Consider the following 26,140-nt stretch of genomic DNA (forward strand, 5'->3'; position numbering starts at 1 on the left):
GGTTAATACATTGGACTGCAAGTTCAGTTTGAGCTGCAAGGTCGGCAGTTCAAGCTCACCAGGTGTTGCTTGGAAACCTGTACAGGGTTGCTATGAGTCAGAACCAACTCGATGGCACTTAACAACAACAAAATAATATCTTTAAGTTCTCTCTGTGATGTTGGAGTCTTGGTGTTGCTGTAGGGTTAGCAAAATCTCAAATTAGGTGGTTCAAACCCACTAGTCACTCCTTAGAAACCCTTTGCAGGGTCACTATAAATAACTTAACAGCATGAAGTTAATCAAGAGTTTTAAGTTATAGATATATGATATCATTAGCCTTTAATTGAAAAGTTTAAGGATTATAACTGAAAGGAAATATTCCAAAAATAGTTTAAAGATGATGTACTAGTCTTCCTTTTTTGAAAGGTTTGTTGTTGGTTGTGGTGTGCTATTGAGTCGACCCATGGCAGCCCTGTGTAGGGTTTCCGAGAGCAGCTGGTGGGCTTGAACTGTTGACTTTTTGGATGCCAGTCCAGTGTTTACCTTACACCCGAATTGCCACAGGGAAAGGTTCATTTTAAATTATAGCTGTATTAATAAAAATTTAGGAAATTTGATTTCCTTTGACTTCTAGTTGTATGGCTTAAGCTAATGGCCTTATTTGAGCAATGAAGATTGTTCTATTTGCCTCACAGGGTTGTGAAATCAAATCAAATAGCATATAGGATATAAATCAGGCCTGGCTCTTAGTGCTTTACATCCATTGAGGACCTAGAATGCTGCTAACTGCACCATTGGTGTGTGGGACCTGCCAGCTGCTCTGCAGGAGAAAGATGTAGCCATTTGCTTCTGTAAAGATGTGCAGCCTTGGAACATGTTGGGGGCAGGTTTACTCTGTTCCAGAACGTTGCTATGATTGGAATCTACTCGATGGTAGTGGATTTGGTTTTAGTAGAATGCTTTAGGCACAGTGCTGAGTGCTCAAACAGACGGAGTTCCTCCCTAAAAGCACTTAGAACTAGAACATGGCAGAGGAGACTGTCTTTAAGCCAAACATTTCCAAAATAATAGTTTAACCTTTATGGGTTAAGAACTAAGAAAAACGTACTGGGGTCCTGAGACTAGTTTTTGATCAGAGAAAACTCTCAGGGAAAGAGAAATTTAAACTGAGATTTATCTCAGGAAGAGAGTGAGTGAGTATACACCAAACAGCAAGGGGAATTTGCAAAGACTGAATTGGAAAAGGTTTCATGGTTCTTGGTAACCAAGAGACCACTCTGGCTGTAGCCCCTTACAATAGCCTTGTGAGTTAACCCCATTTTACAGATGAGGAATCTTAAGCTCAGAGCAGTTAATGTAATTTGTAGGTTCGATGCCTTTGAGTTGTAGTGTTAGAGGAGAATACTAAAAGTGCCATGGACTGCTGAAAGAACCAATAGATCTATTTTGGAAGAAGTGCAGCCAGAGAGCTCCTTGGAGGTCAAGATGGCTAAGCTTCGTCTCTCCTACATTGGACATATTGTCAGGAGAGAATAGTCGCTGGAAAAGGATGTCATGCTGGGTAAGATGGAGGGTCAGAGAAAAAGAGGAAGACCCCCAACTTGATGAATCAGCCAGGTGGCATCATTGATGGCGTCAAATGTGGCAGCGGTGGTGGGGTTGGCCTAGGATCGGACATTGTTTCGTTCTGCTGTGCATGGGGTCGCTATGAGTCGGTTCTGACTCAATGGCACCTGACAACAACAACAACAACCATTTTCCGGAGTCATGGTGTGGTGCTGTGGGTTAATGTTCTGGACTGCAAGGTCAGTTTGAACTTCAAGGATGGTGGTTCAAGTTCACCAGCTGCTCCTCAGAAACTTTATACAGGGTCACTATGAGTCGGAACCAACTCTACTGCACTTAACAAACACCAACACCATTATTAAATGGCAGATTCATGTTTTGAACCCCGGGTGACCCTGACTCCGGAATCTTCACTCTTTATTTATGCTCATGGTCCCTCTCCAGTCACCTACTTCATAGGCTTATTGTAGAGGGGTTAGCAGCTCCAGCTCTGGCTAATTGTAGAGTCCCTGATCAGATTCTTGGTTTACACAAAGGTAATAATGAGATTCAACTCTTAAATGCTGCATTTACACGTGTTAACTGTTAGCCCAAATTAAACTCTAGTCCTGTGACTTTCAAACTGTGTACTGGAGTAGGAATCTTGTAGATATGGCCCCTGGTTTAAAAAAAAATAGCCTTTTGATACTCATTAACTCTAATAAGTAATTATTAAAAGGAATTTAAATCTGTACGAATGAAGGAGTGTTCATTTCTGATGTATCTACTGCAGTGGCAGCATCAAGAAGTGGCTGGTAGGGAGGACTTTTTACTATTGTCAGCATTTCCACTGCCGCCCGGAGATAAGCAAAGATCTGAGTAATAAACCATACCTCTGCAACCACAGCCTCCTCCCACAACCCAGTGGTGACTCTAGTATAGAAATCACAGAGCTAATTGGTGTGGCGCTGTGGGATAAACACTGGACTCCTTACCAGCTGCTTCTCAGAAACCCACCCTGTATAGGGGTTTCTATGAGTTAAAACAGACTCTGTGGCACTTAACAACAACCCATGAGAATGCATTTTATTGGAAGAGGGGACTAAAAAGGGCTCCATTGCTTTAAAAGTTTAAAAACCACGCTTCTAAGATCATGTGATACTCAGGAAAAATACCTCTGAAAGGAGGAATTTTCCTTCATCCTCTACACTGACTTCTCCAAACAAGTCTATAAATTGGGTAAGGATTTTATTGTTACTTTTGATTGTTATTTTTAAACCTCGTGGAAGTAGTATGAACTCATACATATTGAAACCTAGTACTTGAATGCCTAAAAAAAACCTTTCATATCTCCAGATAATGATAAAGTAAATAAATGTAGACTAAATGTCACTTTTGCTTTATGTAACAAGAGTCTTTATAATGCAAGTACCTAGTTTTTATGCAAATACGGAGTAAATCTTAGATTACTGCTTTACTCCACTAGCTCATAGTTCTAGGGATATGGACTGGGTGATTCTTCTGACGATTGTCAATTTTTGCATTTCAGTATTTTCAGAGGATTTTACTTAGTAGAACCTGATTTACCTGAAAGGTGAAGTAATAAATGAATTCCTTCCGCAATCTCTTTGTCCACAGTTTTATGTGAAACACTAATTAAAATAAATTTCAGCTTTCGAATCTCTCCCTTTTTGAAAACAAGTAGAGACAGATTTTAGAGGCTCATACTGGAATATTTTGTCATTATCATTCTACTGTTCTTTCCTGTCAAGTTGCCCAAACACAGCTGAGTTCGTTAAGAGGAGCAAAGAAAACATGACAGCGCTGCCAAGTAGACAGGAAGCTGTACTGTAGTGGACCTAGTGAGCAGGGGAGGCTGAGCACACCCTCCAGCCAATCAGCTGTGAGTGCTGTTGCTATGTGCGCTCCTACTCTGCTGCCTTTGTGAAAAAGGAAAGCGGAATAAGCACCCAAGGCTGCTGAACATTTGTTTTAACCACTGCAGACATCTGGATCTCTCAGTTACTAACAGTATAGCTATTGACAGCCAGAAGGCAACTTGTTTTATGCAAGGATTCCAGTATGGTTTTCAGTGGAAACAATGGGCTTCACAGAGAAGGTGTGTAACGAAGTATTTTTAACAGCTTTATTTTGAAGCTTCCAGTTTTCTGTAGCTGTTTACCAGTTGTGGTGTTTGTTTCACATGGATTGTTAATAAATAGGTCTAGGTAAATGATCGTACTTTGAGAAACATTGGACTTAGGGAATTTTCTTGAGCTCCAGATAGCTTGTTTTTTTAAATCAGCATTGCTTAAAAGATTATTAAAATGCTGATCTGAACAATGAGTAGGAAGAAAAGAAACCAACATACAATGTGCTCATTTTAACAGGAGAAAAATGTGATAGAAATGATAATACTGGGAAAGGGGTGGGGGTGGGGGGGTTCATTCAGTAGCATTAACTGTATTTAGGAGTGGGTTTATTTATTTTTTAAATAACAGCTAATAAGGAGAATGTATTTAAAATCAGTTACATATTTAATTGAAATTCATTGTTTCTGAATTTGAATTAGTGACTCTTCAGAATTCAGTTTATTAAGATTTTTGACATAATTGAAGGAATTAATGAGGTTTCTTTTTATGAAGCATTACTGAACTCACCTCAAATTCTGCAATTGGAATTTTATCCAATAACTAGCTTTGTACAGATCAGACAGAGAACAGTCACAGAGAAGTCTATGTAATAGCCTATTAAATGTCCATATAGAAATTTGAAGATGAAAGGATTTTATAGAGGATATTCCACAAATAGTAAAAATAGTATTGTTAAATTAAACTAGCTTCCCAGATGTAATAATTTTATATCTAACTTAATATTGAAAATATAGTAAAATTTTAACAATTTTAATCCCATGGTTTCAATATTTGTAGCCTATAGGCACAGATTGTTTTTATGGTATCTAGAAAAACCGGTTTGTCAAACGGATTACAGGAAAGTTTTAAACTGTTCTAGATAAACAACTCTTTTTTTTTTTCATAGCCTCAAATGTGAAATTGTATAGTTTACATAGTTATAATAGTTACAAAGTGGCTCCTTTTAATTCACTCAGTGATTTATGTCTGATTAGTAAAGTTAGTGTATTGTAAACCCTAAGTCAGTATCTGAACTTTATGTGTTATCTCTACAACTGATATATTTAGAATCTCATTTGGTTTTGTTCCTGTTATTTTTAAGAAGCTCTTGGCCTTAGAAAAGTTTAGCATTATTTTAGTAAGTGAGGAGACAAAATGTTTTTCTTGAAAGAAATAAAAATATTTGTCATACTTTTTGTGCCCCTTACTGATTTTTTTAAAAGATACACATATAACATTTGTATTAAATTGAAAAGATTTCAAATAGTAGGTATGGCTTTATAGAATAAGATGTCCTGAATCATTTAAAAAAAAAAAAAAAAAAAAGTTTCACATAGACTTATAAGCTTAAAAGATTGACATCTCTTAGTTTTTCCATTTTGCTAGATATAGCCCCAAACTTGAATCCCATAGGAGTTATCATAAAATTATAGCAAAATACAGTTATTATGTATTTTTGTTGTTGTTAAGTTCTGTGGAGTCAGTTCCAAGTCATAGTGACCCTGTATAGGCTTTCCGAAGCTTTACATCTTCACTGGACCAGAAAGTCTCATCAGTTTCCCTTATTGTGTATTATTTGGAAATAATTACTATATATTGACCTCTGCAATATATAAAGCACTGATTTCCAGAAGAGGATCTGTGTGTGTCTGTGTGTGTTTATATGTGTAGGATGTGCTGGGCTGGGAGATAACGGGTAAAGGTAGAGTCATTCAGAAAACACTCAAACTCATTAAATAAAAGTCTAATTACATGGAGTCATTTTTATTTTTTGCACTATTACTCTCAATTACTAATTTCTAGTATTATTGTAGAAGTAAAAAAAATTAGGTTTTGTTTATATTGATTTTCTACCTCTTCCCTTTTAGTTTATTTCTTTAGAATTCGTAGAATTAAAAGAGCAAGCAAGGGCTAGTTTCATTCTTGTGCCGCAGTAGATGGAGGAACATGAAATTGACACGAAAGTTGACTCTCTTGCTGTGTCGTACAAAGGCTGTCCCATCGTGTTGCAGGAGGAATATTCGTGGCAGAATCTCAGGCTTTATCCCTGGCCTAGTACCTAAAAGATGTTTTGTATACCGGAGTATCTTAAAGTTTCTGTTCATTATCAAGATCTCAAAGTGCTAATTGTTGCTTACAATCTTGTCAAATACAGTCTCACTGCTCCTATATTTCAACCCTTTTCATTTCTTATTTCTATGACTCTTATTAAGAACAAAACTAAATCCACCTGGTGGTGAGCTGGTTCCATCCACCTCTCAGCATGACCCTGGGTTTCCAAGGCTATAAACCTTAACAGAGCAGACTGCCACTTCTTTCTCCAGCAGAGCAGCTGGTGGGTTTGGACTGCCAACCTTTGGGTTAGCAGCCAAGCACTTAACCAGTGTGCCATCAAGGTTCCTTCAGAATTCTTATAGTATCTTTAAATTGGCTGCCATTTTTTGTACAAATACATGTCTGTGATACGTTCTGTGAGATAGGATGTTATGTGATTTGGGCGTTATGCAAATATCCCATTAAAACAGCCTCTGATCGTCCTTGTCATTGTGTCTGCTGCTACTGCTGGAGCTGTTAGTAGGCTGGAGGGGATGGGTGGAAGCAGCAGTCATACGTAGCAGCAGACAGGGCTGCGGTGTAAACTGAAGGAAAGGAAATGAGCGTGGAGGGAGCAGAATGTGCCTAGCCCACCCGCTGTTCCATCTTCCTGAGCAGCATTTACCACCTGACCCCATTAAGCTTATGCTCTCTGCCTCACCTGCACCTATATCTCACCATGGTCCAGTGCTGAATGAGTCTGGGTTTGAGGTCTTTAAAACCATTGTGAAATACCTCCAAGTTGGTTCCAATTCATAGTGACCCTGTGTAGGGTTTCTGAAGAGCAGCTGGTGGGTTTCAACTGCTGACCTTGCAGCTAGCAGTCCAGTGCTTATCCTACAAAGCCAGAATAGGGCTCCTTAAAAACCAGTTGTTGTTGTTGTGATGTGCCATCGAGTCAGTTCCGATCCATAGCGACCCTGTATAGGGTTTCTGAGGAGCAGCTGGTGAGCTTGAACTGCCGACCTTGCAGTTCAAATGGCTTTGCAGCCTGGTGCATTAACCCACGGCGCCACACCAGGACTCCTAAAAACCAATAGGGGAAAATAAAAAACTAAACAGCTACTTTCCTTTAAGAAAAATTCCTTTGGAACCACCAACATATATGCAACCAGGCCAACATATATCCAATTGGATATTGCCCAGACAGAAGTTATGTGACAAATACGTGTTTGTGTGCTTTAAGCTTTAAAAATGTTGGATCTTTGTTTTTGTTTTTGTCTTTATCGTTTGTCAAAGATTAAGAAACGTGCTAACATTTGTCCGCTCAGTAATTGGTATAATTAAGGTTACTTTAAATAATATTATAAATACTATCTCATTTCTGCAATTAAATCATTTTAAATTAAAAATTCTGTGATTTAAAATATCAGATTAGAAAGAGGTAACAATATGTGTTTTTATATCCGTATTTTTTCTTGTAATTCCCCATAATACTTACTATCACATATGTTTAAGTTCTGTATGTACACCTTAAGTGTTATCTAACACAATGTTCCTTTGACTTTTGTAGAAATTTCATTACTTGTTAATTTTCTGAATCTAAAGGAGTTACTTATTTTAGTCAGTTAAGCAGAGAAATTTGATCTTGACAATATTTTGTCAGACTCTCAACATATTAAACCAGTGGTATTACCTGAACTATGTTGCTTTATTTTTCATTTTTAGATGTCATAGTCTCTAAAATCAGACCTTAAGTTTTTAAATATAATTGTGTAGAGTATTACTTGAAATCTGATTCTATAGCTTACTGTGATGAGGTTGAGTTACAAAAGTGGCAACATGAGCACTATTTATTGAAAAACTGTAAATATTTTCTTCACTTTTACTCTTTGAAAGACTTTTGAACATCAAAGGAGTCAAATGAAATTATTTGTGGTAAGCACAGGGCCAGTAAAGAAATTATGTATATATTGTTGTTGTTGTTGTTAAGTACCATGGAGTTGGTTCCGACTCATAGTGACCCAACACAGGGTTTCCAAGGCTGTAAATTTTTACAGGAGCAGAACGCCTCATCTTTCTCCCGCGGAACCACTGGTATTTTTGAACTGCAGACCTTGAGGTTAGCAGCCCAATTCGTAACCACTACGCTACCAGAGCTCCTTGTATGTATTACGTATATAAATTACAGGAATTATGATTTACAGTATAGAAACCTCATAGATAGTTGAGCATCAGTATTTGCTTTAAGCTTCCTGTCATCCAAAATAAGAAAAGGAAACTATGCCTGTGATATTTGTCCCTGCTCTTTACTATTGTACAGGGTTCCCCTGCTCTATGGAATTATAGCATCCCTATGAAACCTTTTGTTAGCCAAAATGGCATAAAGCAAAAACGCAATTACTATTAATTTGTATGGGGAGATCTTTTTTTTTAGTGTTTCCAGATGCCAAAAACAACCTACCATATCATCACAAACAACACATAAAACCTAAAGTAGCACTGACATATAGTAAAAATGATATCTATGATACACAGCCTATTAAAACAGATAATGCATGCACAGTGTAGTTTTGAGGGAAGAGGCTTGGTGACCCCATTCTCACTGAGCGGGTGTGCTGCCTTGCCTGTAGACACAGCTCACCACAAAACAAATGCAGAATGCTACTTTCGCTTTTCAAGGAGCTCTGGTAGCGTAGTGGTTACGAATCGGGCTGCGAACCTTAAGGTCAGCAGTTCGAAACTACCAGCCGCAGAAAGATGAGGCTTTCTACTCCCGTAAAGATTTACACCCTCGGAAACCCTGTACAGGGTCGCTATGGGTCGGACCCGACTCGATGGCACTTAACAACAACAACAACAACAACTTTTGCTTTTCACGTCTATTAATCCTCTTTGGATTTCTTTCTGTTGGAATAAACCAGTACTAATGTGGGCCTTTTTATAAAAAGCTTACGAAAGTAGGGGACACCCGTATTATTAAATTTAGTGTTGTATTGCTAAACACTTAGAATTAAAATTTTTAAATTTCTGTTTTCTCAATATTTTGATTTTTTTTTTCCTTCTTTTGTCCTATGTGATATAATTTAGCTATGTGATGTTTGGCAGGTTATTTCACCTCTCTAGGCCTTAATTTCTTCGTCAGTATGATGAAATAGTATATAAAGATTGTCTAAATGAACAATAATGTGAGTTATATAAGTGTGAGAATTTTATGTATAGTTCTTTAAGCTTTCCCCCAGATATAGTTTCTGAATTTTCTTAGGCACTTCAGCATCTGGAAAGCCATGGATATATGAAGATAATGATGAAATCTATAATGAAATATGATAGAGAATCAAGGACGAGTAACACTGGAAAGGAAATAGAGAAGAAGGGACAGAAAGAAACATTTGTTGTGTTTGTGAAGTGGTACTTTTGAGGGGGATGTGTGTGTACATGGTATAGGTGTGGGAGAAATGCACCATTCATTGGCTAGAGTTGCTAAATCCTCTAGGGATTTATTTGTTGCTGTTGTTAAGTGCCATCAAGTCAGTTCCAACCCATAGTGACCCTGTAAATGATTTCCTAGGAGCATTGGTGAGTTTGAACCACCAACCCTGTAGTTCAAAGCGACCTTACAGTCAAGCGCATTAACCCACAGCGCCAAACCAGGACTCCCAAGTTTGGATTAAAGGTGACCTTGTAATAGCCACTTGCAGGATAGACAGTCCCTGGTTCCAAGCACAGATTTACATGCAACCTGTACCTGTAGTTAAGAACCTGGTAAAGCCATCAGGGAAAAACTGATTCAATGATGGCCCTTCCCCTGTTCTCCCCCCTCCTCCCCCGCCCCCCCAATAAGCTTTCTGATGGCTGCAGAGGATCCTTGGGCCTTCCCTGGCAGGCAAGTCCCAGTGAGTGACATGGTACGAAAGCCCTTCTTGCACCCGAAAGGAGCCCCAAAAGGTCCGGACCAACCATGTGCCCCAAGCATTACTTTCCCCATTCCACCTGCCAAGTTCTCTAGTGCTGTGCACCCTGGGTCATCGCAGCACCTCTGGGCTTTTGCTTCCCCTAACTTAAAGAAAAAACTTTCATCAAGTCAACTCTAACTCATAGTAAAGCAGTGTCATCTTTCTAATGCAGAGCAGCTTGTGATTTTGGTTAGCAGTTCAACGCTTACTCAACAGCTCCGCCCGGGCTCCTTTCCCCTAACTCAGACATGTAGAATTTCACTATTAGAGCAGTTCTTGGCCTTTTGGTAGCTGGATTTGGGCTGGGGAAAAGTCTTAGATTCTTGACCTTTGTATGCCCATCTGGTTTCTGGGGTAGGTAGAGAACTTCGTACTTGGGTTTCCCTAAGTGTCCTCATGCCAACCCTTTGCTCCTCCTCTCCACCCCTTGCTCCTAGCACACCATTATCAAAGATTTTACAGAAAGAACTTCTGAGTATTTTGGGTTCCATTTGCACTATAGGTGTCTCTAACCGTGGATGAGGTACATACAATGAGTGCATTACAAACAGGTGCTACTTTGAGACACAAATCAAATTGTTACTACTACAGCTGTCTTGTAGAGAGGCCTGGTATGGCGCTATAGGCTAAGCACTGGACCACAAGATTGGTTTGAACCATGAGATCTGCATTTCATCTACCAGCCACTCCTTGATAACCTTCTACAGGATTACCATAGTCAGAGTCAACTTGAAGGCACTTAACAACAACAACTGTATTAGGCTAAAGTTGTCTAACTTCTGATTTATGTACAAATTTGTTTACATAAACACACACATTGGAACTGAACTCCTTCATAATTCAGGGACTGCCTACAAACAATGACAAGGGAAAGGCCAGATGCCTGGAGCCAGAAATGAAACACCATCACAGATGGACTTAGTCTAACTAATTAGAAATAATACAAATCCTGGTGATACTAAGCTAGATTCTAGGACTCAGTTCTCAAACTCCCAAGCCAGAATGTTCAGAAAATATTCTATAATTTGTCATTATAATAAGCACACAAAATTTCCGGTTCCTTTAAATTTACTCTGGTATTTTCATTACTTCACCATCTCATGTTATTTTGGAAGGAGAGGGTTGAGATTAGAGGAGACCTAAAAGAGAGCTCCTTTTGGGTTTAAAGCTGAACCCTGGACTCCCTTTCAAAAAGAACTCTGGCCAGAGACAACATTCACTGCTGTGGATGTGGCCTCGAAGCATCTTTGTTCAAGAGAACAGAGTAGATCTGATGCCACTATGTGTTCCCTAATTAGAAACAAAAACAGCTCTGTATTTTACCTTCATTGTATTTCTCCAGGAGTTTAGGTCCCTCACCTACAAATACATACACGGTGGACAAAGTATGAGTGTTGAGAATCCTTAGAAGTGGCAAGGTCATGGCTGTGGTAGAAAGGAGGAGGTTGAGAGGACAGAATGTATATTTTTGGGATCAGCCCATGTTGTAATCATATTCCCATGAGTTAGAAATGTAAGACTAAATTAGGTTAAGCTTAAGAATACTTTTGGAAAGTTTCGTGCCAGTTGTATGGAATTAAGAAAGCTACAACAAAACAAAACAGCGCTAGAATAGTGGACTGTTCCTTTTTTTAGAACAGGGAATTCTGAGTGTGTAGCTAAATCTAGAGCTTGTGGTTTTCAGAGAGTGGACTTTGTTTCCTTTTGTGACAATGTTTTCTCAACTCTTTGTCCCAGGGTTCTTTGTGCATGGAATGTAAACTGATAACACTATATAAACAGGAATATTCCCACAAAGAACAGTGAAAATGAAGTCTTCTACTTCAGATTTTCAGGCACCGAAACAATGATGGATGAGGGGTGGTGGTTTACCTAGAGCAGAGAAATGAAATTAAATAAATAGGTTTAGTGTGGAAGGACATGAATGACCTTTAGTTTGTGACCATGCATCTGTGATATGTGTCTACAAGTACAATTCTGGCAGTCTGAACTTTGAGGAGGCAAACTAGAAGAACACCAGGAGTGTTCCTCAGTAAAACTGACTGAAAAGAATAAGGTTCCCACCAGTTCTAATTTTTAAACTTTAAATATTATATCCTTTGGGAACTTTCCCTGATGGCTCAAGATTGAGTTCCCTCCTAAGTATTCCCATAGCACCTTAATCTGCTCCATTGTATTGCCTTGTTTTATGTTGATCTGTGTCCTCTGCTTCATAAGACTGCCCTTTTACTGAAAGGCAAGGATGATAGCTTGTTCTCCCATTGCTTTCTGGAGAAAGTAGAATTTCATTAACACTTATCTTTTGACATGTATGAGTGTCGTGGCTCTATAGGATGAGCACTGGACTGCAAACCACAAGGTTGGCAGTTCAAGCCCACCAAATACTTTGTGGGAGAAAGGTGAGGCTTTCTGCTCCCACAAAGATTTAAAGCTTTGGAAGCACTATACAGTGTCACTGAGTTGGGACCGACTCTATGGCACTTAACAACAACAAAGGTACCCAATGTATTTCTTTTTCCACTCTTACCTTCTAGCAAGTTTTAATACTATGATTTAAAAAAAAAAAAGTCAAGTTTATTAAATAACCTATATATAAAGTCAGACCAGTGCATTGGCTTGTTATGGGAAGCCCTTTCTTCATGCTGTTCCATAATATCCCCAATAAAGGAGGGGAAGGAAGGTAGGGTTATACCGGGTATCAGGACATTCACTTTTATTCAGTTTAGTTACAACACAGTGTGGGATGAAAGTAGAATGACAGATCATCGCACTTCAGGGAAACTTGTGCAAATGGAGTTCTGATGTGGCGCTGTGATTTAATGCACTGGACTGAAAAGTCAGTTTGAGCCTCAAGGTTGACAGTTCAAAGCCAGCAGCCACTCCTAAAAAACCCTATACAAGGTCGCTAAACTCGACAGCACTTAACAACAACAAAGGAGAGTACCAGTGTAAGTTGGTTCACAGACCACCCAGTCTAACACCCAACCTGCCCCTCCAGTTCCTGTCTGCCTTTCCCACCAATCAACTTGAGATGCCCCAAACCTAATCAGTCCTCACTTAACTGTGTACAACAGTGGGGCCGATAATGGAAGTCACCAAGTGCCCTCACATCAACTGTAACCTTTGGGATGATTAAATATTCTCAAACAGGGAAACTGGGTTATGATCAAAACCAGGTAAGGATTCTTAAGGAAGCCTTGACAAAAACACTAATAAAAACAAATGAGTTGAATTCCAGAAAAAGTGCTACTAGGGGAAAATGGTCTTAGCTGTTGTTCTGAACTGTCCCATAAGAAAGGTCTTCCAGGCATGAACTCTGCAAAAAAAAAGGGAGCTTCGGTCAAGGTCATTCACGTCTGGGTCAGCAGAGCCGGATAACCTGAGGTCTGCCCAGCATGTACCCTCTAGTCCATCCAGTCTCCAGGGAGAGAGTCCTTCAGTTCCATCAGTGTACTCTCCAGTATATTCTATTGTTGTTAAATGCTGTCAGGTCAGTTCTGACTCATAGTGACCCTCTATAGGCTTTCCAAGGAGCAGCTGGAGGATTTGAACTGTTGTTCCCAGCCTAGTGTATTATGTTGTTGTTGTTGTTATGTGCCGTCGAGTCGGTTCCGACCCATAGCGACCCTGTACAGGGTTTCCGAGGGTGTAAATCTTTACGGGAGTAGAAAGCCTCATCTTTCTCCCGCGGAGCAGCTGGTAGTTTCGAACCGCTGAGCTTAAGGTTCGCAGCCCGATTCGTAACCACTACGCTACCAGAGCTCCTTCAGTTGTCTTTAAAATAAAGCTCTTTAGTTTGAGGAAGTGCTTGGCACATTTACTCTTTTGACTGGAGGGGAGGCAAGCCGCCTGGATTGTTGTGGGAGAGACTTCAGGAGACTGGAGTCTTTGGTCTTTGGCTGCTGACTGGTGATACTGCTGAGAACTCCCACTTCGTGCTTTGAGTACAGTGGCCAGCTCACTCAGGGCCTCTTCATAGCACAGGTACTCACTCTGGTCAGAGACCCTTGTCCCATTGCCATCCAGTAGGGTACCCATGAGGGCCTTTTCACTCACCCTTGAAAGGACTACTAATGTTTCCAAGATCTAGCAGGTAGGAGCGGGAATTCCTGCCCATTAGGAAATGGAGATGGCGGCCTTCAGCATAAAATGGGATCTCAGAGGCACGGATGGCGTCCAGAGCTTTCATTCTGTACAGATTGTTATAGCCAATTTGCCCCCTGGTTTCCAGTTGTAGCAGTCTGGCATCATCATCTGCAAGGAGCTGGGGTTCATACTTGATATCCTGAACCCTGAATAGTCAAATATCAATCTCCTCTTGCAGATCCTTGGGGACATAGTGTCCCACAGGGACATGAGATGCCCCTTTCAAGATTTCATTGCAAAGTGCATGATTTTCCTAGTCACAAAAACAAATGGCAGCAAATTCACACTGCGGTCCCATGGATCTGTGTCTTGCTTCAACAGTGTTTGGATGGAACAGATCCGGGGACTCCCCCACCTCTAACAGCTTCTTTAGGCACAATCTCTTTCTCCAGGACCATATTCTTGACCATTTCCTGTTATTGGGACCAGCTAAACATCGTGTGTGTGTGTGTGTGTGTGTGTGTGTGTGTGTGTGTGTGTGTGGCTAGCTCCAAATCTTCGACCAACCATGAGCTCTCAAATCCGTCAGAATTATTCAGCTGTAGCGGAGGCCAGCGTCAACCGTCTGGTTAATCTGCACCTGGGGGCCTCTTATACCTATCTCTCTGAGCTTCTATTTCGATTGCGATGATGTGGCTTTGGAAGTTGTGGGACACTTCTTCCGTGAGTTGGCGAAGGAGAAGCGCGAGGGGTGCTGAGCATCTCTTGAAACTGTCCCAAGATGAGTGGGGAAGAACCCTGGACACCATGGAAGCTGCCCTGGCCCTGGAGAAGAGCTTGAACCAGTCTCTTTTGGATCTGCACGCCTTGGGTGCTACCCACACAAACCCCTACCTCTGTGAGTTTCTGGAGAACCATTTCCTCAACGAGGAGGTGAAAATTATCAAGAAGACGGGCGACCACTTGACCAACCTCCATAAGATGGCTGTTCCCCAGGCAGGACTGGGCAGATATCTCTTTGAGAGACTCACCCTCAAACACGACTAGGAAGAGCCAGCCTGTGGAGGGCCTTTCAGCCTTCCCCTGCTCTCCGCAGACCTTCTGTGAAGGGCCTTCAGCCTTCCCCTGCTCTCCGCAGACCTTCTTCCTGAACCTTGGTCTCCAGCAACAGAGGCAGCAGAGTCAACACCCTGGAGCCCCTCTTCACCCAAGCCATGGACCAAATGAAAACACTAAAGCTTCCTTTTACAGCAAAAACAAAACAAAACAACACAAAACAAATGGCAGTACAAAGACCAGGTTTTCATAGACCGTTACCAGCAGGACATCCACGCTGAACAACCAGATATTGCTGGACACCATGGACTCCCACCCAGTGCAGAGCTGCCTTGCTTCATCAGCCCAAGTTCTGCCAAGACAACAGTGCTTGGGGTTTCCAGGAGCTCCTCAGACAGTTCCTTAGGGGGCCGGGGGGGAGCCAAGTGAGACCCACTTCTTTTTTAAGGCTGAGTTACCCCCACCTTCTCAAATAAGCATTCACTTGTCTCTTAAAATATTGTTGAGGCTTAGAAATTCTAATAATTAAATTAATAAGGAAATCAGACCACAGAAAATGCCTCCTCCCTTAAAATTTTTTTGTACTGTTTAAAAATTTTTGCCTTTAAGCTACATATATAGTGAGTGATTGCATAATGGAATTTCATTATTTTGAAAACAGTTGTTTCTTTGTATCATTTAAGAAAATTATATTGAGAGTATTGAAAGCAACTCACACAGCTATCTCAGTGCAAAAGAGGACAGCAATTCAACTCCTCTTGACCAAACTGAGACCTGCTTCAGGAAGCAAAGAAAGGCCAAGAGATTTTCATGAGGTGATAACGTATGATGTTTCTGGTGACAAGTTTATAGAATTTTATTCTTTCTAGCTTTGACTTTTAAACTTAAAAAGATAGACAAGCAGGTGTTATGTTCAATTAAATATCAAATTCAAGGGGAAAAGAATTATTATTCTGTAAAGGGCAGTAAAACTCAAAATTCATCCCCATTGAGTCTATTCCAATTCACAGCACCCCTGTGTAGGGTATCTGAGGTGGTCAGTCTTACAGGAGTACCTCCTCTTTCTCCTGTGGAGTAGCTGGTGGGTTTGAACTGTCGACCTTGTAGTTAGCAGTCCAGTGCTTATCCTACCACACTTCCAGGGCTCCTGCCCCCCAACTTTAATCAGAAAGAAGCTGGAAACAAGAAAGTAAATTATGAGATGTCTTCAATACGTTTGTAGAAAAAGGGAATAAAAAGATCAAGGAACTTTTCCATGAAAGTTTTGAAGCCCTCTTGTATATTGTGTTGTACGAGTACCCCTTGTAGGAGCTCTGGTGGTTCAGTGCTTAAGTACTCATCTGACTGCTAACGGAAGGATTGGTGGTTCTGCAGGAGAAAGATTTGGCAGTCTGCGTCTGCACAGATGCACAGCCTCGGAAACACTATGGGGCAGTTCTACCCTGCCCTAGAGGACCACCCTGAGTCTGAACTGACTTCTACAGCAATGGGTTGGGTTTGGTTTTCAGTACATGTCACCCAGCATTGTGCTGGGCAACAGAGTTGATCCTTTATCTTAGGGATCTTAATGAGTTAAAGGAGAGATACAACTGCTGATTTAATGATTGTTGTTAAGTGCCGTAGAGTCAGTTCTGACCCACAGTGACCCTGGATAGGGTTTGCGAGGAGCAGCTGGTAAGCTTGAACTGCCAACCTTGCAGTTCAAACCGACTTTGCAGTCCAGTGCATTAACCCACAGCATCATACCAGGATTTAATTATATTTGTGCTAAATCTTAGGAAAGGAAAGTGTAAGGTGCGATGAATGATCTCTTAAAAACAGCCAAATACCATGGAAGAGAGTAATTGAATCAGATGAGATAGGCCTAGACATAATCAAGAAATATGTATTCATAAGATGAAATAGACATCTTCTGAGTACTTCATATACTTTTAAAAATCTGTGGAATTTTGAACAAGTGGTCAATTTTTTTTTTTCTTTGTAAGAGTGGAGTTCCTAGGTTTTATAAACAGTTAATGTGCTCAACTGCTCACCAAAAGATTCTACACAGAGATACCTTGAAAGAAAGAACTGGTAATCTAATATAAAAAAATCAGCCTTTGAAATAACTCTGTGGAAGCAGAGTTTTCTTCTGACGTACATGGGTTGCCCTGAGTTAGAGTTGACTCAGTGGTAACGGACTTCTGGTTTGTTTTTGTTTTTCATAATAATACAGCCAATACATTTGTTTGAAAATGTACTGTAAATTTTCAATTCACAAAAGCAACAAACATTAATATAATTTTTAATAAACTTAAATGTTTAGGATCCATTAAAGGAACTTTTTAAAAACTCTACCAAAAAATATTTTTAAAGATTTTAATAAATAATAAAATTTAAACCTTTAAAATGTAGTTTTAAAAAGTTACTGGTGAGGTTTCATGGTGGGGGAGGGTATGGTTAGTACATAAAATCATAAAATTTCCACTGTATCTTATATGTACAATTCATTGAAATTAATTGCTTTCATCATGTTGTGCAGCCATCACAACTATTTCCGAATGTTCCTATCACTCAAGAGAAGCTCAGTGCCTCCCAAGTAATAACCCTCTTTTCCCATCCCATCCACTGTCTGTAACCAATATTAGACGTTGGTCTTTGTACACTTGCCTATTCTAGATATTTCATGTAGGAAGCAACTTTTTGAATCACTGGTAAACCTGGAAAAGCTCTAAGAGTGTTAAAAGAAAGTCTGGAGTGTTCTCTTGATTCAGTTTGAAACAAAGGATGAATCACCTCCTGAACCACATTGTTTTTCCATGGTGTGGTTTTAAGAATATTGGCACAGTTGGAGAGATGGATTCAGGTGGGGCTGTGAGGGCTTCTAGGAGAGAAGTTCTGGAAGCAGGAGGAAGCCTGTGAGTCAGTGGGATATAGCGGGGTGGAGCACTGGGAGCGGCCCCTAGGAGAGAATGAGTACATCAGTCTTGCCTGATCATGGGATGCAGAAAAGGGGAATCAGGAGTGATGAGGTGGGAAAAGATCTGTTTTGACAGGGAATATGGGAAGTTGTTGACATAGAAGCAGTGGGACTTGGTCACTGATGTTTTATTGGAGACAAGAAAAAGGGAGAAGGTGTAGATGATTTTAAGATTTCAAGTCTAAAAAAAGTAAAAACAGCTGTGGTTGGGACAAGTTTTGTACACTGACCAACACCCCCGTAATTATTTTTAGTTTGTGGTAGGCTAAATATAGTAGTCAGTCTGTCCTTGTACCCAAAGTAGTGCTAACAATAAATGGATGGTGATATTTTTTAATTCCAAAACTTGGCTCGAATAGAAATAGATAATATTTAAATTGGAAGGGGACATCTAGATTCATACACTTGTGGGTTACAGACTTTAAATGACCTTACCCTAGGTCTGGGGCTAGTTCATTACTGAGCTGAAATTAGAATCCAAGTCTTCTGGCTTTTGCTGTCCTTTGTTGCTAAATGCCATTAAGTAAGTTCTGACTCATAGCAACCTGTATAGCATTTCTAAAGAGCAACTGATGGGTTTGAACCACCAGCCTTGCAGTTAGCTATCCAGTGCTTATCCTACAGTGCCACAGCAGTATCCCTGACTTTCAGTGAAGCATTTTTGCTACTTTTTGCAAGTCGCTGTAATATCTGTTTCAGATTGTTTAAATTTTTTTGAGAGATTTGTGAATTTCAACATTGCAAGTATAAATGTTGATCTTCGGTCTGCTTCCTTCCTGACTGTTAAAATTTAGGGGAAGATCTAGGTTAATTATGGAATTTAAGCAGATTGGCGATTTATTTTCTAAACAGATGATTTTGGAATAATATAACAATAAATAATTGCTTGATCATAATAGCTATGCTCAATTGACTATAATTCTAATTGTGTGTGAATTGGCTGAACTAAAACCAGTTCAATCTGGTTCTAGGAAATACTCGATACTTGGCTGCCTGAAGTGGATGATAATGACCACAGAGTTATCCAATAAAACATTAATTAAAAGCATTACATTAGCATTAAATCCCTCTGCTTCATCATTATCTTTCTGAAAGGATAATGCCTTTGGCAGAGTTACTATTTTAAAAGGGGTAAAATTTAGAAAAAGTGTTACATTCTCATCAACTTTATATTGAAAGGTGATATCTTTACAATACATTTATAATTAAACTGTAATTTTCCATCCAAAATAATTGATCTCACATTTGCATGGAGGCTAATGAACAAATCCACTTATACAAACAAATGGTGGCATTGTCTGGCTGATTCAACTGGTTAAATCACTGAAGGAACTGATGGGTATTCTTTCTTGACGCTATTACATCATCTCATTTTCTTTTGGCAAGCTACCATTCTCATAGACGCTGGTTCATTGCCTACCCACCCCCACTTATTTTTTTTTTCTTTCTTTCTTTAAGAATTGGCTGTTGTCCACTTTTGTAGAACACAGACTGTCTCTACCTCGGCATCATTTATCCTTCACTGAGAGAGAACTTCTTTGGTTGATCTGAACTGGTAACAGTGGGGAGGAAGAGAAGGAGGTCCTATAGCCCCCTAGTTGGTATTTTGTTTATTAGTCACACAGAGGCAATGCCAAATAACATTCAACCTGTTAGTACCTTCTTTATATTGGGGTTCCCAAATACTAGTAATTAGATTCATATTCATCTAAGATCAAATTTTCATTTGCCCACACACAGCAAGCATGGCAGTCTTCTTCAAAAGGGACTGTCCTTTATCTGTGATCCTCATTTCAAAGTTATTTTAACTTATTATATTGTCATTGGTGTTGTTGTTGTTAAGTGTCGTCGAGTCGGTTCCGACCCATAGCGACCCTGTACAGGGTTTCCGAGGGTGTAAATCTTTACGGGAGTAGAAAGCCTCATCTTTTCCCGTGGAGTGGCTAGTAGTTTCGAACCACTGACCTTAAGGTTTGCAGCCCGATTCGTAACCACTATGCTACCAGAGCTGTCATTACTGTATGTTATCTTGGAACATGCTATGACATAGTACGCAAGCACAGAACTGCTAACCACAATATCTGTGGTTCAAATCCACCAAGCTGTTCCTTGAAAACCTATACAGGGTTGCTATGAGTCAGATCTGACTCGACAGCACTTAACAATAGCAATATATTTGCAAGTTTGTCTACATTATTGAAGCAACCAACCATGTGAATCATATTTTTTGCTATTTAATATGTAAATTAATGGATTTAATCATGCATTTTTAATAGTACTCAATTATTTTGGAGTCCTGGTGTGGAGCTGTGGGTTAATGTGCTGGACTATAAAGTCATGTGAACCACAAGGTCAGTGGTTCAAGCTCACCAGCCGTTCTTCGGAAACCCTATACAAGGTTGCTATGGGTCGGAACTGTCTTAACAGCGCCTAACAATAACAACAGTTATTACAGTGGTTGTTAGGCTATTTCATCATGTTGACATATTTTTTTTTAATGATTTTTAAGCTTTCCTACTATCAACCAAATCAAACACCCTGTCACTGAGCCAGTTGTAACTCACAGCTCCCCTAAATAGAAGTGCGTCATAGTTTCTGAGACTATAACTCTTAATGGAAGTAGATACCTTCTTCTTCGTCTTGCAGAGAGGCTAATGGCTTTGAACCACCAACCAACCTTTTGGTTAGCAATTCAATTCTTAACTCACTATGCCACCAGGGTTGTGTGTTTTTTCCCTATTAACAGCAAATATAAAATAAAGTGGATTTTCAATATGGCTCTACTGAATTTATCTTTCTCCTTAGAAGTATTAAAACATTCTCTGTTTACTAAATAAATTTCATCTGTTTAAATTAATTCTTTATTTCTCTTTTCATAATGATAGTTTAACTAAAATAGCATATAGACTCATGGGTGTATGGTTGTTGCTGTTGTTGTTGTTAGGTGCCATTGAGTCGGTGCCGACTCATAGCGACCTTATGCACAGCAGAACGAAACACTGCCCGATCCTGGGCCAACCTCACTATCGTTGCCACACTTGAGTCCATTGATGCTGCCACTTGGCCAATCCATCTCGCTGGGGGTCTTCCTCTTTTTCTCTGACCCTCCACCTTACCAAGCATGATATCCTTCTCCAGCGACTGGTCCCTCCTGACACTATGTCCGAAGTATGAGAGACGAAGCTTGGTAGATACTCAGTAATTCACCCTCAATCACTATATGAGGGAGTTTCAAAGGTTCATGGGAAAATTGAACTAAATGAGCATGGAATTTTTCCACAAACTTTTGAAACCCACTTATAAATCCTCAAAACTAAACTAAATATTCTGTCCATGTCTTGGAAAACTTATGTGTAGTAGAAGTCCAAAAGTTTTTACATATAATCGTAATTTGGGAGTTTCGCTATGTGGTGCTGCAAGTTAATGCGCTGGACTGCAAGATCTGTTTGAACTGCAAAGTCAGCAATTCAAGATCACCAGCCGCTCCTTGGAAATCCTGTACGACATCGCTGTGAGTCATAACCGACTCGATGGCACTTCACAACAACAACTATTCTATTTAGGAATGCAGTGGCTCCAAACAATATAAGCACTGGTCTGTGAACCACAAGGCCCGCGGTTCAAGCCCACCAGTTTCTCCAAAGGAGAAAGATGAGGCTTTGTGCTCCCTTGAAGATTGAAAGCCTCAGAACCCCTATACTGGGATTGCTATGAGTCAGAGCACGCAACACTTTACAACAGCAACTATTCTATTTAAGTAATCTTTTGGGGAAAAAAATCTTTTTAGCAAAATAAAAAGTTGATAACCTCTTCCAGTTTTTTGGGAAGCATCGCTTATCTGTGGTTTTGAATGTTAGAACCAAATAAGTACCTTGCCTTTTTTTTTATTATTATTACCCCCCCCCCACCTTATTAGTTTTGAAGATTTGATTAAAGTTTGATTTTAAAATATACAGAAGTAGTACATGCTATTTGAAACAAAATTCAAATAGACAAAAAAGTTAATAAACAAAAATTCCAGATTTCTCTTCATAAAAAGTAGATGGCTCCCAGTTAATCCTTTCCCATAGTCACAAAGATAATGACATTAATTAGCTTGGTTTAAGTAGGTTGGTTTGTATTTCTAAGGGTTTTCACCCCTTGTAAATTTCAGTCTAATTAACCTAAGATGGAGTCCTGGTGTGGCACTGCGATATAAACTCTGAGACCACCAGGACCTCACCATTTTCTGACTCTGCATTTGGTCATTTGTTTGAGCCATTCTCTCTTGTTGCTTTTTTGTGTGCCTAAATTTGTCTGTTGTCTCAGGGGAATTGTGGGGATTGTTGTATTTATATTTAGTTAGTGATTGTATGCTGATGTTTCTTGAGGCTTTTACCAAGTGTCTCTGTGCAGGTGGTTAGAGAACGGAGGCATGTATACCCTTCTTGTTAACCAGTCATGTTTAGGGTGGGTTGGTTTATCTGGTGTTGGATACTGTCCAGTATTGATCAGATGATACTGACTCTCGCCTAGTGAGTGGAACTGCAGTGGGAATGGCTTTGCCTGGATTGTATAGGCATGGTTGCTGTTTCCTCTTGGGTGGGAAAGAGAAAACCCCTCACACAAACACACAAGAAAACAAAACAGAATAAACAAACAAGGAACCAACAGTGAAAAGAGAAACTAATAAAGAGATAAAAACAAGCAGCAACTAGGAAAAAAAGAATACAGTAACTATATAGCAAAAGAGGGACAGGGGGCTGGAGCTATAGAAGACAAAAATAGAGAGAAAATAGAAGGAAGAAATTAAAAATAAAAGCACTCAAGAGTAACTAAAAAGAGAAGAGAGGTCCAGGATAACGAAGGTATAAAAGAGTTGGGGTGGGGGGAATTATTTTAAACTTTGAGAAGACAAACAGCTAGAACTATTCTTTACTATATTAGGTGTCATCCCGATGACTGGTTCATGGCAATCCCATGTGACAGAGTAAAGTGCCCATGGTTTTTTAGCTACAATTTCTACTGAAGAGGATCACCAGGTCTTTTCTCCCACAGAACCACTAGGATGGCTCACAGCCCAGCGCTGACCCCATTGTGCCATCAGGTTTCTCTTGTATTGTTTTCGTTAAGTGTCCTTGAGTTGGTTCTGACTTAATAGCAATCCTGTATAGGGTTCCCAATGCTTTAAATCTTCGAGGGAACAGAAAGCCTCATATTTCCCCTGTGGAGTGGCCGGCGGACTCAAACCGCGGACCTTGTGGTTCACAGTCCAGTGCTTATCGTAGTTTTGTTTTTGTTGTTGTTGTTAAGTACCGTGGAGTCCGTTCCGACACATAGCGACCCTGAACAGGGTTTCCAAGGCTGTAAATCTTTATGGGAGCAGAAAGCCTCATCTTTCTCCCGTGTAACTGCTTGTAGTTTTGAACTGCTGACCTTGAAATTAGCAGCCCGATTTGTAACCACTACACTACCAGAGCTCCTTATCTCTGTGTTGTCAGGTGCCATCGAGTCGGAACCGACTCATAGCGACCCCATGCACAGCAGAACGAAACAATGTCCGATCCTGGGCCAACCTCACTACCACTGCCACACTTGAGTCCATCAATGCTGCCACCTGGCCAGTCCATCTCGTTGAGGGTCTTCGTCTTTTTCTCTGACCCTCCATCTTACCTAGCATTACATCCTTCTCCAGCGACTGTTCCCTCCGGACAATATGTCCTTAAGTATGAGAGATGAAGCTTAGCCATCTTGGCCTCCAAGGAGCACTCTGGCGGCACTTCTTCCAAAACAGATCTATTGGTTTTTTTGGCAGTCCATGGCACTTTCAGTATTCTCCTCCAACACCACAACTCAAAGGCATCAATTCTTCTACGATCTTCCTTATTCACTGTCCAGCTTTTGCATCCATATGAAGTTATTGAAAATACCATGGCTTGGGTCAGGCGCACCTTAGTCATCAAGCTGACATCTCTGCTGTTAAAAACCCAATGCCACTGAGATGATCCCATCTCGTAGGGACCTTATATAGAGGGTTTTTGAGAATGCAAATCTTTACAGGAGCAGACAGCTTCATCTTTTTCTCCCCAAGGATAACTGGTTGGTTTGAGCCCCAGACATTTTGGTTAACCCAGAGCCTATCCCAAACTGCCACCAGGGCTCCTTTGAACACATTTGTTGTGATTAATTGCCATCAAGTCAGTTCTGACTCAGAAATGGTGAATTTAAACATCCAACCTTGCAGTTAGCAGTCCAATGTTTATGCTACAGGGCCACTTGGTTGGTGGCTGGTAATTTTGTGCCTTTGTGTCAATTCTGCCTCATAGTGACACTGTATAGGGTTTCCACGGAGCAGCTGGTGGGTTTGAATCACTGACCTTGTGGTTAACAGTCCAGTGCTTATCCTGAGCCACACCAGGACTCAGTTATTGATGTGGATAAGCTAAATGTGCCATGTTATTACATGCTTTCTATTTGTCTCATCAATCCAAGTTCCATTTTATTTCCAGCTCTGGTAACGTAGTGGTTACAAATTGGGCTATGAACCGCAAGGTCAGCAGTTCAAAACTACCAGCAGTTTCACGGGAGAAAGATGAGGCGTTCTGCTCCCATAAAGATTTACAGCCTCAGAAACCCTGTACAGGGTCGCTATGAGTCGAAACCGACTCCACGGCACTTAACAACAACAACAACAATACCTCTTAGGCTCTTTTGTTTATTTTTAGCCTAGTTAAGGTCTGCAGTATTTAGACAATATTATATTACTTCGTGTACCATTGAGTCAGTTCCCATTCATAGTAAGTATAAGTGTTTATGTTATTGAGTTTATCAGCTTTGTATCCTATAGAAAATTGAATGGTTTAATTTTATACAGTGATTCTTCACCTTAACATTTTCATCGTTTTGTAGAATCATAATGCTAGAAGATGTTTTTTAGAGGTAATGTAGTCCAACAATAATCAAAGAAACCTTAAAGCAAGAAGTTAGTATAGGATAATGTGGGCCACATGAATCCCAGTGCCTATTTTCATTAGATAATACTTGTTAAGTTGTTAAGTGCAGTCGAGTCAGTTTCAACCCATAAAACCTTGTATAGGGTTTCCAAAGAGGGGCTGGTAGGTCTGATTAGAAGTCCAGTGCTTATCCTATAGCACAATCCCAGGACCCCAAATAGTACTACTACCTTAGAAGGTAAGGAGGCCTGAACTAGTGCAGTAGCATGCACACATAACTTTTTCACATCCATGATGAAATTTTAAAAACTTTCTTCATGTATGTATATGAAACAATGTAGTAATTTAATTTTTTTCTAAAATTAAGAAGCACATCATACATACAAAAATATGTGTGTATTGTTTTTACCTGCTGCCATGTCACGCCAGCTCATGGTGACCCACATACAAAGGAATGTGTATAGACAGCCGCGATTGTTAAGTGCCATCTGCTATTAAACCACTAACCTTGGAGTTAGCAGTCCAGTGCTTACCCTATAGCACCAGACTACAATCTTCACACTAGTGGCTGCCTTGCTCAAGAAGTAGAACATTACTGGGACCATGTTTGCTCAATTACAGTTTCAGGTCCACTCTAAAATATCTACTCTTCTGAATTTTATGTTAACGGTTCCTTTATACGAGGGCGAGTCGAAAATTATCCACACTCCAATTATATTAAAACACCTGTGCACGTCTATGGCTGATGACAACATTGGGCATGCACTTGAAATGATTCTGTCGAATAAACAAGTGACAGTAGGTTATGTGGCAAATCATTGCCAAGTCATCCATGGCTCTACCTATGTTATAAGCCATGACAGACTTGAGTTTCGAGAAGTTTATGCAAGATGGGTCCTGAAACAACTCACTGAAGAACAGAAACAGAAATGTTTTGACATCTGCAAACAAAATTGTGGGCTGATACTTGAAGGAATGTAAAAATGTCTTTTAAAAAATCGTTACTGATGACAAGACATGGGTTCATCACTATAAGCCTAAGCGTAAACAGCAGAGTACAGAATGGAAACAATCTCAATCGCCGACCAAGAAAAAGTTCAAAAGTCCACCATCAGCTGGAAAATTGATGCCAGTATGGGAATACTATCAGGAAAAGGATTCAACAGTCAACAGTGCCCATTACAGTGAGATGCTCACTAAAGAGCTAAAGCTTAAATTAGACTCACCCTTGTATGTCTTTATCATAAAGTATATTGGTTATTAAACCTTTATATCAAATCATTTTAGTTATTATCTTCTATAACTTATATGTAACTGTAAACTATTCATGTATTCCTGTTCACTGCTGCATTGTATTCCATTGTAAAAACATGCCACACAGAGACAATGTGGAGCGATGGAGCATCTGGGGACTTGAGATCCAGAGAGGGAGAGGGGCTGTGTGTTGACAACTGGGGG

General features: G+C 40.1%; 1 protein-coding gene and 1 pseudogene across 1 annotated transcript in view; one reads left to right on the forward strand and one right to left on the reverse strand.

Moving 5' to 3' along the window:
* Positions 1–26,140, forward strand: part of FAM214A (family with sequence similarity 214, member A) — a 253,744-nt gene that overhangs the window by 189,387 nt on the left and 38,217 nt on the right. The window lies entirely within an intron of this gene.
* Positions 11,468–15,097, reverse strand: LOC102822995 (annotated as a pseudogene).

The sequence above is a fragment of the Chrysochloris asiatica genome, unplaced genomic scaffold (assembly GCF_000296735.1).
Source record: "Chrysochloris asiatica unplaced genomic scaffold, ChrAsi1.0 scaffold00004, whole genome shotgun sequence".
NCBI classification, from domain to species: Eukaryota; Metazoa; Chordata; class Mammalia; order Afrosoricida; family Chrysochloridae; genus Chrysochloris; species Chrysochloris asiatica.